The sequence below is a fragment of the Podarcis melisellensis genome, assembly GCF_964234715.1.
Source record: "Podarcis melisellensis genome assembly, chromosome: 10".
Lineage (NCBI taxonomy): Eukaryota > Metazoa > Chordata > Lepidosauria > Squamata > Lacertidae > Podarcis > Podarcis melisellensis.
In genome coordinates, this window is record NC_138542.1 from 11,877,540 (window position 1) to 11,895,034 (window position 17,495).

A 17,495-nucleotide genomic window follows, 5' to 3' on the forward strand; every position below is an offset into this window, starting at 1 on the left:
TTTTTCTGCCGGTTAAGTTTCGGAGGGCTGATTTCTTTTCCTGTGATAAAAAGCCTTCTGTTTCGACCGCCAAACCTCTCAGGGGAGCATTTGCAACCGTTTGGCACCATTTTTGAGTGAATTGCTGAAAGTCAGATTTTGGATGAAATTGTGACCCCGGGGCTTAGGGATTTTTTCCAAGAAATCTTTTTCTGCCGGTTAAGTTGCGGAGGGCTGATTTCTTTTCCTGTGATAAAAAGCCTTCTGTTTCGACCGCCAAACCTCTCAGGGGAGCATTTGCAACCGTTTGGTAGCATTTTTGAGTAAATTGCCGAAAGTCAGATTTTTGCCGAAATTGTGACCCCGGGGCTTAGGGATTTTTTCAAAAAAATCTTTTTCTGCCGGTTAAGTTGTCGAGGGCTGATTTCTTTTCCTGTGATAAAAAGCCTTCTGTTTCGACCGCCAAACCTCTCAGGGGAGCATTTGCAACCGAATGGTCGCATTTTTGAGTGAATTGCTGAAAGTCAGATTTTGGATGAAATTGTGACCCCCAGGGCTTAGGGATTTTTTCAAAAAATCTTTTTCTGCCAGATAAGTTGTGGAGGGCTGATTTCTTTTCCTGTGATAAAAAGCCTTCTGTTTCGACTGCCAAACCTTTCAGGGGAGCATTTGCAACCATTTGGCATCATTTTTGAGTAAATTGCCGAAAGTCAGATTTTTGATGAAATTGTGACCCCGGGGCTTAGGGATTTTTTTCAAAAAAATCTTTTTTTGCCGGTTAAGTTGTGGAGGGCTAATTTCTTTTCCTGTGATAAAAAGCCTTCTGTTTCGACCGCCAAACCTCTCAGGGGAGCATTTGCAACCGTTTGGTAGCATTTTTGAGTAAATTGCCGAAAGTCAGATTTTTGCGGAAATTGTGACCCCGGGGCTTAGGGATTTTTTCAAAAAAATCTTTTTCTGCCGGTTAAGTTGTCGAGGGCTGATTTCTTTTCCTGTGATAAAAAGCCTTCTGTTTCGACCGCCAAACCTCTCAGGGGAGCATTTGCAACCGTTTGGTAGCATTTTTGAGTAAATTGCCGAAAGTCAGATTTTTGATGAAATTGTGACCCCGGGGCTTTGGGATTTTTTCAAAAAAATCTTTTTTTGCCGGTTAAGTTGTGGAGGGCTAATTTCTTTTCCTGTGATAAAAAGCCTTCTGTTTCGACCGCCAAACCTCTCAGGGGAGCATTTGCAACCGTTTGGTAGCATTTTTGAGTGAATTGCCGAAAATCAGATTTTTCCTGAAATTGTGACCCCGGGGCTTAGGGATTTTTTCAAAAAAATCTTTTTCTGCCGGTTAAGTTGTTGAGGGCTGATTTCTTTTCCTGTGATAAAAAGCCTTCTGTTTCGACCGCCAAACCTCTCAGGGGGGCAGTTGCAACCGTTTGGCACCATTTTTAAGTTAGTTGCCGAAAGTCAGATTTTGGATGAAATTGTGACCCCGGGGCTTAGGGATTTTTTCAAAGAAATCTTTTTCTGCCGGTTAAGTTTCGGAGGGCTGATTTCTTTTCCTGTGATAAAAAGCCTTCTGTTTCGACCGCCAAACCTCTCAGGGGAGCATTTGCAACCGTTTGGCACCATTTTTGAGTAAATAGCCGAAAGTCAGATTTTTGCTTAAATTGTGACCCCTGGGCTTAGGGATTTTTTCAAAAAAATCTTTTTCTGCCAGATAAGTTGTGGAGGGCTGATTTCTTTTCCTGTGATAAAAAGCCTTCTGTTTCGACTGCCAAACCTTTCAGGGGAGCATTTGCAACCATTTGGCATCATTTTTGAGTAAATTGCCGAAAGTCAGATTTTTGATGAAATTGTGACCCCAGGGCTTTGGGATTTTTTCAAAAAAATCTTTTTTTGCCGGTTAAGTTGTGGAGGGCTAATTTCTTTTCCTGTGATAAAAAGCCTTCTGTTTCGACCGCCAAACCTCTCAGGGGAGCATTTGCAACCGTTTGGTAGCATTTTTGAGTAAATTGCCGAAAGTCAGATTTTTGCGGAAATTGTGACCCCGGGGCTTAGGGATTTTTTCAAAAAAATCTTTTTCTGCCGGTTAAGTTGTCGAGGGTTGATTTCTTTTCCTGTGATAAAAAGCCTTCTGTTTCCACCGCCAAACCTCTCAGGGGAGCATTTGCAACCGTTTGGTAGCATTTTTGAGTGAATTGCTGAAAGTCAGATTTTGGATGAAATTGTGACCCCAGGGCTTTGGGATTTTTTCAAAAAAATCTTTTTTTGCCGGTTAAGTTGTGGAGGGCTAATTTCTTTTCCTGTGATAAAAAGCCTTCTGTTTCGACCGCCAAACCTCTCAGGGGAGCATTTGCAACCGTTTGGTAGCATTTTTGAGTAAATTGCCGAAAGTCAGATTTTTGCGGAAATTGTGACCCCGGGGCTTAGGGATTTTTTCAAAAAAATCTTTTTCTGCCGGTTAAGTTGTCGAGGGTTGATTTCTTTTCCTGTGATAAAAAGCCTTCTGTTTCCACCGCCAAACCTCTCAGGGGAGCATTTGCAACCGTTTGGTAGCATTTTTGAGTAAATTGCCGAAAGTCAGATTTTTGCGGAAATTGTGACCCCAGGGCTTAGGGATTTTTTCAAAAAAATCTTTTTCTGCCGGTTAAGTTGTCGAGGGTTGATTTCTTTTCCTGTGATAAAAAGCCTTCTGTTTCCACCGCCAAACCTCTCAGGGGAGCATTTGCAACCGTTTGGTAGCATTTTTGAGTGAATTGCTGAAAGTCAGATTTTGGATGAAATTGTGACCCCGGGGGTTAGGGATTTTTTCAAAAAAATCTTTTCCTGCCGGTTTAGTTGTGGAGGGCTGATTTCTTTTCCTGTGATAAAAAGCCTTCTGTTTCGACTGCCAAATCTTTCAGGGGAGCATTTGCAACCATTTGGCACCATTTTTGAGTAAATTGCCGAAAGTCAGATTTTTGATGAAATTGTGACCCCAGGGCTTAGGGATTTTTTCAAAGAAATCTTTTTCTGCCGGTTAAGTTTCGGAGGGCTGATTTCTTTTCCTGTGATAAAAAGCCTTCTGTTTCGACCGCCAAACCTCTCAGGGGAGCATTTGCGACCGTTTGGCACCATTTTTGAGTGAATTGCTGAAAGTCAGATTTTGGATGAAATTGTGACCCCAGGGCTTAGGGATTTTTTCAAAGAAATCTTTTTCTGCCGGTTAAGTTGTGGAGGGCTGATTTCTTTTCCTGTGATAAAAAGCCTTCTGTTTCGACCGCCAAACCTCTCAGGGGAGCATTTGCAACCGTTTGGTAGCATTTTTGAGTGAATTGCTGAAAGTCAGATTTTGGATGAAATTGTGACCCCCAGGGCTTAGGGATTTTTTCAAAAAATCTTTTTCTGCCAGATAAGTTGTGGAGGGCTGATTTCTTTTCCTGTGATAAAAAGCCTTCTGTTTCGACTGCCAAACCTTTCAGGGGAGCATTTGCAACCATTTGGCATCATTTTTGAGTAAATTGCCGAAAGTCAGATTTTTGATGAAATTGTGACCCCGGGGCTTTGGGATTTTTTCAAAAAAATCCTTTTTTGCCGGTTAAGTTGTGGAGGGCTAATTTCTTTTCCTGTGATAAAAAGCCTTCTGTTTCGACCGCCAAACCTCTCAGGGGAGCATTTGCAACCGTTTGGTAGCATTTTTGAGTAAATTGCCGAAAGTCAGATTTTTGCGGAAATTGTGACCCCGGGGCTTAGGGATTTTTTCAAAAAATCTTTTTCTGCCGGTTAAGTTTTGGAGGGCTGATTTCTTTTCCTGTGGTAAAAAGCCTTCTGTTTCGACCGCCAAACCTCTCAGGGGAGCATTTGCAACCGTTTGGTAGCATTTTTGAGTGAATTGCCGAAAATCAGATTTTTTCCTGAAATTGTGACCCCGGGGCTTAGGGATTTTTTCAAAAAAATCTTTTTCTGCCGGTTAAGTTGTTGAGGGCTGATTTCTTTTCCTGTGATAAAAAGCCTTCTGTTTCGACCGCCAAACCTCTCAGGGGAGCATTTGCAACCATTTGGCATCATTTTTGAGTAAATTGCCGAAAGTCAGATTTTTGATGAAATTTTGACCCCGGGGCTTAGTGATTTTTTCAAAAAATCTTTTTCTGCCGGTTAAGTTGTGGAGGGCTGATTTCTTTTCCTGTGATAAAAAGCCTTCTGTTTCGACCGCCAAACCTCTAAGGGAAGCATTTGCAACCATTTGGCACCATTTTTGAGTAAATTGCCGAAAGTCAGATTTTTGCGGACATTGTGACCCCGGGGCTTAGGAATTTTTTCAAAAAAATCTTTTCCTGCCGGTTTAGTTGTGGAGGGCTGATTTCCTTTCCTGTGATAAAAAGCCTTCTGTTTCGACTGCCAAATCTTTCAGGGGAGCATTTGCAACCATTTGGCACCATTTTTGAGTAAATTGCCGAAAGTCAGATTTTTTATGAAATTGTGACCCCCGGGGCTTAGGGATTTTTTCAAAAAAATCATTTTCTGCCAGATAAGTTGTGGAGGGCTGATTTCTTTTCCTGTGATAAAAAGCCTTCTGTTTCGACCGCCAAACCTCTCAGGGGAGCATTTGCAACCGTTTGGTAGCATTTTTGAGTAAATTGCCGAAAGTCAGATTTTTGCGGAAATTGTGACCCCAGGGCTTAGGGATTTTTTCAAAAAAATCTTTTTCTGCCGGTTAAGTTGTCGAGGGTTGATTTCTTTTCCTGTGATAAAAAGCCTTCTGTTTCCACCGCCAAACCTCTCAGGGGAGCATTTGCAACCGTTTGGTAGCATTTTTGAGTGAATTGCTGAAAGTCAGATTTTGGATGAAATTGTGACCCCGGGGCTTAGGGATTTTTTCAAAAAATCTTTTTCTGCCGGTTAAGTTTTGGAGGGCTGATTTCTCTTCCTCTGATAAAAAGCCTTCTGCTTCGACCGCCAAACCTCTAAGGTAAGCATTTGCAACCATTTGGCACCATTTTTGAGTAAATTGCCGAAAGTCAGATTTTTGCGGACATTGTGACCCCGGGGGTTAGGGATTTTTTCAAAAAAATCTTTTCCTGCCGGTTTAGTTGTGGAGGGCTGATTTCTTTTCCTGTGATAAAAAGCCTTCTGTTTCGACTGCCAAATCTTTCAGGGGAGCATTTGCAACCATTTGGCACCATTTTTGAGTAAATTGCCGAAAGTCAGATTTTTGATGAAATTGTGACCCCAGGGCTTAGGGATTTTTTCAAAGAAATCTTTTTCTGCCGGTTAAGTTTCGGAGGGCTGATTTCTTTTCCTGTGATAAAAAGCCTTCTGTTTCGACCGCCAAACCTCTCAGGGGAGCATTTGCGACCGTTTGGCACCATTTTTGAGTGAATTGCTGAAAGTCAGATTTTGGATGAAATTGTGACCCCAGGGCTTAGGGATTTTTTCAAAGAAATCTTTTTCTGCCGGTTAAGTTGTGGAGGGCTGATTTCTTTTCCTGTGATAAAAAGCCTTCTGTTTCGACTGCCAAACCTCTCAGGGGAGCATTTGCAACCGTTTGGTAGCATTTTTGAGTAAATTGCCGAAAGTCAGATTTTTGCCGAAATTGTGACCCCGGGGCTTAGGGATTTTTTCAAAAAAATCTTTTTCTGCCGGTTAAGTTGTCGAGGGCTGATTTCTTTTCCTGTGATAAAAAGCCTTCTGTTTCGACCGCCAAACCTCTCAGGGGAGCATTTGCAACCGTTTGGTAGCATTTTTGAGTGAATTGCTGAAAGTCAGATTTTGGATGAAATTGTGACCCCCAGTGCTTAGGGATTTTTTCAAAAAATCTTTTTCTGCCAGATAAGTTGTGGAGGGCTGATTTCTTTTCCTGTGATAAAAAGCCTTCTGTTTCGACTGCCAAACCTTTCAGGGGAGCATTTGCAACCATTTGGCATCATTTTTGAGTAAATTGCCGAAAGTCAGATTTTTGATGAAATTGTGACCCCGGGGCTTTGGGATTTTTTCAAAAAAATCCTTTTTTGCCGGTTAAGTTGTGGAGGGCTAATTTCTTTTCCTGTGATAAAAAGCCTTCTGTTTCGACCGCCAAACCTCTCAGGGGAGCATTTGCAACCGTTTGGTAGCATTTTTGAGTAAATTGCCGAAAGTCAGATTTTTGCGGAAATTGTGACCCCGGGGCTTAGGGATTTTTTCAAAAAATCTTTTTCTGCCGGTTAAGTTTTGGAGGGCTGATTTCTTTTCCTGTGGTAAAAAGCCTTCTGTTTCGACCGCCAAACCTCTCAGGGGAGCATTTGCAACCGTTTGGTAGCATTTTTGAGTGAATTGCCGAAAATCAGATTTTTTCCTGAAATTGTGACCCCGGGGCTTAGGGATTTTTTCAAAAAAATCTTTTTCTGCCGGTTAAGTTGTTGAGGGCTGATTTCTTTTCCTGTGATAAAAAGCCTTCTGTTTCGACCGCCAAACCTCTCAGGGGAGCATTTGCAACCATTTGGCATCATTTTTGAGTAAATTGCCGAAAGTCAGATTTTTGATGAAATTTTGACCCCGGGGCTTAGTGATTTTTTCAAAAAATCTTTTTCTGCCGGTTAAGTTGTGGAGGGCTGATTTCTTTTCCTGTGATAAAAAGCCTTCTGTTTCGACCGCCAAACCTCTAAGGGAAGCATTTGCAACCATTTGGCACCATTTTTGAGTAAATTGCCGAAAGTCAGATTTTTGCGGACATTGTGACCCCGGGGCTTAGGAATTTTTTCAAAAAAATCTTTTCCTGCCGGTTTAGTTGTGGAGGGCTGATTTCCTTTCCTGTGATAAAAAGCCTTCTGTTTCGACTGCCAAATCTTTCAGGGGAGCATTTGCAACCATTTGGCACCATTTTTGAGTAAATTGCCGAAAGTCAGATTTTTTATGAAATTGTGACCCCCGGGGCTTAGGGATTTTTTCAAAAAAATCATTTTCTGCCAGATAAGTTGTGGAGGGCTGATTTCTTTTCCTGTGATAAAAAGCCTTCTGTTTCGACTGCCAAACCTTTCAGGGGAGCATTTGCAACCATTTGGCATCATTTTTGAGTAAATTGCCGAAAGTCAGATTTTTGATGAAATTGTGACCCCAGGGCTTAGGGATTTTTTCAAAGAAATCTTTTTCTGCCGGTTAAGTTGTGGAGGGCTGATTTCTTTTCCTGTGATAAAAAGCCTTCTGTTTCGACCGCCAAACCTCTCAGGGGAGCATTTGCAACCGTTTGGTAGCATTTTTGAGTAAATTGCCGAAAGTCAGATTTTTGCGGAAATTGTGACCCCGGGGCTTAGGGATTTTTTCAAAAAAATCTTTTTCTGCCGGTTAAGTTGTCGAGGGTTGATTTCTTTTCCTGTGATAAAAAGCCTTCTGTTTCCACCGCCAAACCTCTCAGGGGAGCATTTGCAACCGTTTGGTAGCATTTTTGAGTAAATTGCCGAAAGTCAGATTTTTGCGGAAATTGTGACCCCGGGGCTTAGGGATTTTTTCAAAAAAATCTTTTTCTGCCGGTTAAGTTGTCGAGGGTTGATTTCTTTTCCTGTGATAAAAAGCCTTCTGTTTCCACCGCCAAACCTCTCAGGGGAGCATTTGCGACCGTTTGGCACCATTTTTGAGTGAATTGCTGAAAGTCAGATTTTGGATGAAATTGTGACCCCAGGGCTTAGGGATTTTTTCAAAGAAATCTTTTTCTGCCGGTTAAGTTGTGGAGGGCTGATTTCTTTTCCTGTGATAAAAAGCCTTCTGTTTCGACTGCCAAACCTCTCAGGGGAGCATTTGCAACCGTTTGGTAGCATTTTTGAGTAAATTGCCGAAAGTCAGATTTTTGCCGAAATTGTGACCCCGGGGCTTAGGGATTTTTTCAAAAAAATCTTTTTCTGCCGGTTAAGTTGTCGAGGGCTGATTTCTTTTCCTGTGATAAAAAGCCTTCTGTTTCGACCGCCAAACCTCTCAGGGGAGCATTTGCAACCGTTTGGTAGCATTTTTGAGTGAATTGCTGAAAGTCAGATTTTGGATGAAATTGTGACCCCCAGTGCTTAGGGATTTTTTCAAAAAATCTTTTTCTGCCAGATAAGTTGTGGAGGGCTGATTTCTTTTCCTGTGATAAAAAGCCTTCTGTTTCGACTGCCAAACCTTTCAGGGGAGCATTTGCAACCATTTGGCATCATTTTTGAGTAAATTGCCGAAAGTCAGATTTTTGATGAAATTGTGACCCCGGGGCTTTGGGATTTTTTCAAAAAAATCCTTTTTTGCCGGTTAAGTTGTGGAGGGCTAATTTCTTTTCCTGTGATAAAAAGCCTTCTGTTTCGACCGCCAAACCTCTCAGGGGAGCATTTGCAACCGTTTGGTAGCATTTTTGAGTAAATTGCCGAAAGTCAGATTTTTGCGGAAATTGTGACCCCGGGGCTTAGGGATTTTTTCAAAAAATCTTTTTCTGCCGGTTAAGTTTTGGAGGGCTGATTTCTTTTCCTGTGGTAAAAAGCCTTCTGTTTCGACCGCCAAACCTCTCAGGGGAGCATTTGCAACCGTTTGGTAGCATTTTTGAGTGAATTGCCGAAAATCAGATTTTTTCCTGAAATTGTGACCCCGGGGCTTAGGGATTTTTTCAAAAAAATCTTTTTCTGCCGGTTAAGTTGTTGAGGGCTGATTTCTTTTCCTGTGATAAAAAGCCTTCTGTTTCGACCGCCAAACCTCTCAGGGGAGCATTTGCAACCATTTGGCATCATTTTTGAGTAAATTGCCGAAAGTCAGATTTTTGATGAAATTTTGACCCCGGGGCTTAGTGATTTTTTCAAAAAATCTTTTTCTGCCGGTTAAGTTGTGGAGGGCTGATTTCTTTTCCTGTGATAAAAAGCCTTCTGTTTCGACCGCCAAACCTCTAAGGGAAGCATTTGCAACCATTTGGCACCATTTTTGAGTAAATTGCCGAAAGTCAGATTTTTGCGGACATTGTGACCCCGGGGCTTAGGAATTTTTTCAAAAAAATCTTTTCCTGCCGGTTTAGTTGTGGAGGGCTGATTTCCTTTCCTGTGATAAAAAGCCTTCTGTTTCGACTGCCAAATCTTTCAGGGGAGCATTTGCAACCATTTGGCACCATTTTTGAGTAAATTGCCGAAAGTCAGATTTTTTATGAAATTGTGACCCCCGGGGCTTAGGGATTTTTTCAAAAAAATCATTTTCTGCCAGATAAGTTGTGGAGGGCTGATTTCTTTTCCTGTGATAAAAAGCCTTCTGTTTCGACTGCCAAACCTTTCAGGGGAGCATTTGCAACCATTTGGCATCATTTTTGAGTAAATTGCCGAAAGTCAGATTTTTGATGAAATTGTGACCCCAGGGCTTAGGGATTTTTTCAAAGAAATCTTTTTCTGCCGGTTAAGTTGTGGAGGGCTGATTTCTTTTCCTGTGATAAAAAGCCTTCTGTTTCGACCGCCAAACCTCTCAGGGGAGCATTTGCAACCGTTTGGTAGCATTTTTGAGTAAATTGCCGAAAGTCAGATTTTTGCGGAAATTGTGACCCCGGGGCTTAGGGATTTTTTCAAAAAAATCTTTTTCTGCCGGTTAAGTTGTCGAGGGTTGATTTCTTTTCCTGTGATAAAAAGCCTTCTGTTTCCACCGCCAAACCTCTCAGGGGAGCATTTGCAACCGTTTGGTAGCATTTTTGAGTAAATTGCCGAAAGTCAGATTTTTGCGGAAATTGTGACCCCGGGGCTTAGGGATTTTTTCAAAAAAATCTTTTTCTGCCGGTTAAGTTGTCGAGGGTTGATTTCTTTTCCTGTGATAAAAAGCCTTCTGTTTCCACCGCCAAACCTCTCAGGGGAGCATTTGCAACCGTTGGGTAGCATTTTTGAGTGAATTGCTGAAAGTCAGATTTTGGATGAAATTGTGACCCCGGGGCTTAGGGATTTTTTCAAAAAATCTTTTTCTGCCGGTTAAGTTTTGGAGGGCTGATTTCTCTTCCTGTGATAAAAAGCCTTCTGCTTCGACCGCCAAACCTCTAAGGTAAGCATTTGCAACCATTTGGCACCATTTTTGAGTAAATTGCCGAAAGTCAGATTTTTGCGGACATTGTGACCCCGTGGGTTAGGGATTTTTTCAAAAAAATCTTTTCCTGCCGGTTTAGTTGTGGAGGGCTGATTTCTTTTCCTGTGATAAAAAGCCTTCTGTTTCGACTGCCAAATCTTTCAGGGGAGCATTTGCAACCATTTGGCACCATTTTTGAGTAAATTGCCGAAAGTCAGATTTTTGATGAAATTGTGACCCCAGGGCTTAGGGATTTTTTCAAAGAAATCTTTTTCTGCCGGTTAAGTTTCGGAGGGCTGATTTCTTTTCCTGTGATAAAAAGCCTTCTGTTTCGACCGCCAAACCTCTCAGGGGAGCATTTGCAACCGTTTGGTAGCATTTTTGAGTAAATTGCCGAAAGTCAGATTTTTGCCGAAATTGTGACCCCGGGGCTTAGGGATTTTTTCAAAAAAATCTTTTTCTGCCGGTTAAGTTGTCGAGGGCTGATTTCTTTTCCTGTGATAAAAAGCCTTCTGTTTCGACCGCCAAACCTCTCAGGGGAGCATTTGCAACCGTTTGGTAGCATTTTTGAGTGAATTGCTGAAAGTCAGATTTTGGATGAAATTGTGACCCCCAGGGCTTAGGGATTTTTTCAAAAAATCTTTTTCTGCCAGATAAGTTGTGGAGGGCTGATTTCTTTTCCTGTGATAAAAAGCCTTCTGTTTCGACTGCCAAACCTTTCAGGGGAGCATTTGCAACCATTTGGCATCATTTTTGAGTAAATTGCCGAAAGTCAGATTTTTGATGAAATTGTGACCCCGGGGCTTTGGGATTTTTTCAAAAAAATCCTTTTTTGCCGGTTAAGTTGTGGAGGGCTAATTTCTTTTCCTGTGATAAAAAGCCTTCTGTTTCGACCGCCAAACCTCTCAGGGGAGCATTTGCAACCGTTTGGTAGCATTTTTGAGTAAATTGCCGAAAGTCAGATTTTTGCGGAAATTGTGACCCCGGGGCTTAGGGATTTTTTCAAAAAATCTTTTTCTGCCGGTTAAGTTTTGGAGGGCTGATTTCTTTTCCTGTGGTAAAAAGCCTTCTGTTTCGACCGCCAAACCTGTCAGGGGAGCATTTGCAACCGTTTGGTAGCATTTTTGAGTGAATTGCCGAAAATCAGATTTTTCCTGAAATTGTGACCCCGGGGCTTAGGGATTTTTTCAAAAAAATCTTTTTCTGCCGGTTAAGTTGTTGAGGGCTGATTTCTTTTCCTGTGATAAAAAGCCTTCTGTTTCGACCGCCAAACCTCTCAGGGGGGCAGTTGCAACCGTTTGGCACCATTTTTAAGTTAGTTGCCGAAAGTCAGATTTTGGATGAAATTGTGACCCCGGGGCTTAGGGATTTTTTCAAAGAAATCTTTTTCTGCCGGTTAAGTTTCGGAGGGCTGATTTCTTTTCCTGTGATAAAAAGCCTTCTGTTTCGACCGCCAAACCTCTCAGGGGAGCATTTGCAACCATTTGGCATCATTTTTGAGTAAATTGCCGAAAGTCAGATTTTTGATGAAATTGTGACCCCAGGGCTTTGGGATTTTTTCAAAAAAATCTTTTTTTGCCGGTTAAGTTGTGGAGGGCTAATTTCTTTTCCTGTGATAAAAAGCCTTCTGTTTCGACCGCCAAACCTCTCAGGGGAGCATTTGCAACCGTTTGGTAGCATTTTTGAGTAAATTGCCGAAAGTCAGATTTTTGCGGAAATTGTGACCCCAGGGCTTAGGGATTTTTTCAAAAAAATCTTTTTCTGCCGGTTAAGTTGTCGAGGGTTGATTTCTTTTCCTGTGATAAAAAGCCTTCTGTTTCCACCGCCAAACCTCTCAGGAGAGCATTTGCAACCGTTTGGTAGCATTTTTGAGTAAATTGCCGAAAGTCAGATTTTTGCGGAAATTGTGACCCCAGGGCTTAGGGATTTTTTCAAAAAAATCTTTTTCTGCCGGTTAAGTTGTGGAGGGTTGATTTCTTTTCCTGTGATAAAAAGCCTTCTGTTTCCACCGCCAAACCTCTCAGGGGAGCATTTGCAACCGTTTGGTAACATTTTTGAGTGAATTGCTGAAAGTCAGATTTTGGATGAAATTTTGACCCCGGGGCTTAGTGATTTTTTCAAAAAATCTTTTTCTGCCGGTTAAGTTTTGGAGGGCTGATTTCTTTTCCTGTGATAAAAAGCCTTCTGTTTCGACCGCCAAACCTCTAAGGGAAGCATTTGCAACCATTTGGCACCATTTTTGAGTAAATTGCCGAAAGTCAGATTTTTGCGGACATTGTGACCCCGGGGCTTAGGAATTTTTTCAAAAAAATCTTTTCCTGCCGGTTTAGTTGTGGAGGGCTGATTTCCTTTCCTGTGATAAAAAGCCTTCTGTTTCGACTGCCAAATCTTTCAGGGGAGCATTTGCAACCATTTGGCACCATTTTTGAGTAAATTGCCGAAAGTCAGATTTTTTATGAAATTGTGACCCCCGGGGCTTAGGGATTTTTTCAAAAAAATCATTTTCTGCCAGATAAGTTGTGGAGGGCTGATTTCTTTTCCTGTGATAAAAAGCCTTCTGTTTCGACTGCCAAACCTTTCAGGGGAGCATTTGCAACCATTTGGCATCATTTTTGAGTAAATTGCCGAAAGTCAGATTTTTGATGAAATTGTGACCCCGGGGCTTTGGGATTTTTTCAAAAAAATCTTTTTTTGCCGGTTAAGTTGTGGAGGGCTAATTTCTTTTCCTGTGATAAAAAGCCTTCTGTTTCGACCGCCAAACCTCTCAGGGGAGCATTTGCAACCGTTTGGTAGCATTTTTGAGTAAATTGCCGAAAGTCAGATTTTTGCGGAAATTGTGACCCCGGGGCTTAGGGATTTTTTCAAAAAAATCTTTTTCTGCCGGTTAAGTTGTCGAGGGTTGATTTCTTTTCCTGTGATAAAAAGCCTTCTGTTTCCACCGCCAAACCTCTCAGGGGAGCATTTGCAACCGTTTGGCACCATTTTTGAGTGAATTGCTGAAAGTCAGATTTTGGATGAAATTGTGACCCCGGGGCTTAGGGATTTTTTCAAAGAAATCTTTTTCTGCCGGTTAAGTTTCGGAGGGCTGATTTCTTTTCCTGTGATAAAAAGCCTTCTGTTTCGACCGCCAAACCTCTCAGGGGAGCATTTGCAACCGTTTGGCACCATTTTTGAGTGAATTGCAGAAAGTCAAATTTTGGATGAAATTGTGACCCCGGGGCTTAGGGATTTTTTCCAAGAAATCTTTTTCTGCCGGTTAAGTTGTGGAGGGCTGATTTCTTTTCCTTTGATAAAAAGCCTTCTGTTTCGACCGCCAAACCTCTCAGGGGAGCATTTGCAACCGTTTGGTAGCATTTTTGAGTAAATTGCCGAAAGTCAGATTTTTGCGGAAATTGTGACCCCGGGACTTAGGGATTTTTTCAAAAAAATCTTTTCCTGCCGGTTAAGTTGTGGAGGGCTGATTTCTTTTCCTGTGATAAAAAGCCTTCTGTTTCGACTGCCAAACCTTTCAGGGGAGCATTTGCAACCATTTGGCCCTATTTTTGAGTAAATTGCCGAAACTCAGATTTTTCCTGAAATTGTGACCCCGGGGGCTTAGGGATTTTTTCAAAAAAAACTTTTTCTGCCGGTTAAGTTGTCGAGGGCTGATTTCTTTTCCTGTGATAAAAAGCCTTCTGTTTCGACCGCCAAACCTCTCAGGGGAGCATTTGCAACCGTTTGGTAGCATTTTTGAGTAAATTGCCGAAAGTCAGATTTTTGCGGAAATTGTGACCCCGGGGCTTAGGGATTTTTTCAAAAAATCTTTTCCTGCCGGTTAAGTTGTGGAGGGCTGATTTCTTTTCCTGTGATAAAAAGCCTTCTGTTTCGACTGCCAAACCTTTCAGGGGAGCATTTGCAACCATTTGGCACCATTTTTGAGTAAATTGCCGAAAGTCAGATTTTTTATGAAATTGTGACCCCGGGGCTTAGGGATTTTTTCAAAAAATCTTTTTCGGCCGGTTAAGTTATGGAGGGCTGATTTCTTTTCCAGTGATAAAAAGCCTTCTGTTTCGACCGCCAGAGCTCTCAGGGGAGCATTTGCAACCGTTTGGCACCATTTTTGAGTAAATTGCCGAAAGTCAGATTTTGGATGAAATTGTGACCCCGTGGCTTAGGGATTTTTTCAAAAAAATCTTTTTTTGCCGGTTAAGTTGTGGAGGGCTAATTTCTTTTCCTGTGATAAAAAGCCTTCTGTTTCGACCGCCAAACCTCTCAGGGGAGCATTTGTAACCGTTTGGTAGCATTTTTGAGTAAATTGCCGAAAGTCAGATTTTTGCAGAAATTGTGACCCCGGGGCTTAGGGATTTTTTCAAAAAAATCTTTTTCTGCCAGATAAGTTGTGGAGGGCTAATTTCTTTTCCTGTGATAAAAAGCCTTCTGTTTCGACCACGAAACCTTTCAGGGGAGCATTTGCAACCGTTTGGCACTATTTTAGAGTGAATTGCTGAAAGTCAGATTTTGAATGAAATTGTGACCCCGGGGCTTAGGGATTTTTTTCAAAAAAATCTTTTTCTGCCAGTTAAGTTGTAGAGGGCTGATTTCTTTTCCTGTGATAAAAAGCCTTCTGTTTCGACTGCTAAACATTTCAGGGGAGCATTTGCAACCGTTTGGTAGCATTTTTGAGTAAATTGCCGAAAGTCAGATTTTTTATGAAATTGTGACCCCGGGACTTAGGGATTTTTTCAAAAAAATCTTTTTCTGCCGGTTAAGTTGTGGAGGGCTGATTTCTTTTCCTGTGATAAAAAGCCTTCTGTTTCGACCGCCAAACCTCTCAGGGGAGCATTTGCAACCATTTGGCACCATTTTTGAGTAAATTGCCGAAAGTCAGATTTTTCCTGAAATTGTGACCCCAGGGCTTAGGGATTTTTTCAAAGAAATCTTTTCCTGCCAGTTAAGTTGTGGAGGGCTGATTTCTTTTCCTGTGATAAAAAGCCTTCTGTTTCGACTGCCAAACCTTTCAGGGGAGCATTTGAAACCGTTTGGCACTATTTTTGAGTAAATTGCCGAAAGTCAGATTTTTCCTGAAATTGTGACCCCGGGGCTTAGGGATTTTTTCAAAAAAAACTTTTTCTGCCGCTTAAGTTGTCGAGGGCTGATTTCTTTTCCTGTGATAAAAAGCCTTCTGTTTCGACCGCTAAACCTCTCAGGGGAGCATTTGCAACCGTTTGGCACCATTTTTGAGTGAATTGCTGAAAGTCAGATTTTGGATCAAATTGTGACCCCGGGGCTTAGGGATATTTTCAAAAAATCTTTTTCTGCCGGTTAAGTTTTGGAGGGCTGATTTCTTTTCCTGTGATAAAAAGCCTTCTGTTTCGACCGCCAAACCTCTCAGGGGAGCATTTGCAACCATTTTGCACCATTTTTGAGTAAATTGCCGAAAGTCAGATTTTTGCGGAAATTGTGACCCCGGGGCTTAGGGATTTTTTCAAAAAAATCTTTTCCTGCCGGTTTAGTTGTGGAGGGCTGATTTCTTTTCCTGTGATAAAAAGCCTTCTGTTTCGACTGCCAAATCTTTCAGGGGAGCATTTGCAACCATTTGGCACCATTTTTGAGTAAATTGCCGAAAGTCAGATTTTTTATGAAATTGTGACCCCGGGGCTTAGGGATTTTTTCAAAAAAATCTTTTTCTGCCAGATAAGTTGTGGAGGGCTGATTTCTTTTCCTGTGATAAAAAGCCTTCTGTTTCGACTGCCAAACCTTTCAGGGGAGCATTTGCAACCATTTGGCATCATTTTTGAGTAAATTGCCGAAAGTCAGATTTTTGATGAAATTGTGACCCCGGGGCTTAGGGATTTTTTCAAAAAAATCTTTTTTTGCCGGTTAAGTTGTGGAGGGCTAATTTCTTTTCCTGTGATAAAAAGCCTTCTGTTTGGACCGCCAAACCTCTCAGGGGAGCATTTGCAACCGTTTGGTAGCATTTTTGAGTAAATTGCCGAAAGTCAGATTTTTGCGGAAATTGTGACCCCGGGGCTTAGGGATTTTTTCAAAAAAATCTTTTTCTGCCGGTTAAGTTGTGGAGGGCTAATTTCTTTTCCTGTGATAAAAAGCCTTCTGTTTCGACCGCCAAACCTCTCAGGGGAGCATTTGCAACCGTTTGGTAGCATTTTTGAGTGAATTGCTGAAAGTCAGATTTTGGATGAAATTGTGACCCCCAGGGCTTAGGGATTTTTTCAAAAAATCTTTTTCTGCCAGATAAGTTGTGGAGGGCTGATTTCTTTTCCTGTGATAAAAAGCCTTCTGTTTCGACTGCCAAACCTTTCAGGGGAGCATTTGCAACCGTTTGGCACCATTTTTGAGTAAATTGCCGAAAGTCAGATTTTGGATGAAATTGTGACCCCGTGGCTTAGGGATTTTTTCAAAAAAATCTTTTTTTGCCGGTTAAGTTGTGGAGGGCTAATTTCTTTTCCTGTGATAAAAAGCCTTCTGTTTCGACCGCCAAACCTCTCAGGGGAGCATTTGCAACCGTTTGGTAGCATTTTTGAGTGAATTGCTGAAAGTCAGATTTTGGATGAAATTGTGACCCCCAGGGCTTAGGGATTTTTTCAAAAAATCTTTTTCTGCCAGATAAGTTGTGGAGGGCTGATTTCTTTTCCTGTGATAAAAAGCCTTCTGTTTCGACTGCCAAACCTTTCAGGGGAGCATTTGCAACCGTTTGGCACCATTTTTGAGTAAATTGCCGAAAGTCAGATTTTGGATGAAATTGTGACCCCGTGGCTTAGGGATTTTTTCAAAAAAATCTTTTTTTGCCCGTTAAGTTGTGGAGGGCTAATTTCTTTTCCTGTGATAAAAAGCCTTCTGTTTCGACCGCCAAACCTCTCAGGGGAGCATTTGTAACCGTTTGGTAGCATTTTTGAGTAAATTGCCGAAAGTCAGATTTTTGCAGAAATTGTGACCCCGGGGCTTAGGGATTTTTTCAAAAAATCTTTTTCTGCCGGTTAAGTTTTGGAGGGCTGATTTCTTTTCCTGTGATAAAAAGCCTTCTGTTTCGACCACGAAACCTTTCAGGGGAGCATTTGCAACCGTTTGGCACTATTTTAGAGTGAATTGCTGAAAGTCAGATTTTGAATGAAATTGTGACCCCGGGGCTTAGGGATTTTTTCAAAAAAATCTTTTTTTGCCGGTTAAGTTGTGGAGGGCTAATTTCTTTTCCTGTGATAAAAAGCCTTCTGTTTCGACCGCCAAACCTCTCAGGGGAGCATTTGCAACCGTTTGGTTGGATTTTTGAGTGAATTGCTCAAAGTCAGATTTTGGATGAAATTGTGACCCCGGGGCTTAGGGATTTTTTCAAAAAAATCTTTTTTTGCCGGTTAAGTTGTGGAGGGCTAATTTCTTTTCCTGTGATAAAAAGCCTTCTGTTTCGACCGCCAAACCTCTCAGGGGAGCATTTGCAACCGTTTGGTAGCATTTTTGAGTAAATTGCCGAAAGTCAGATTTTTGCGGAAATTGTGACCCCGGGGCTTAGGGATTTTTTTTAAAAAAATCTTTTTCTGCCGGTT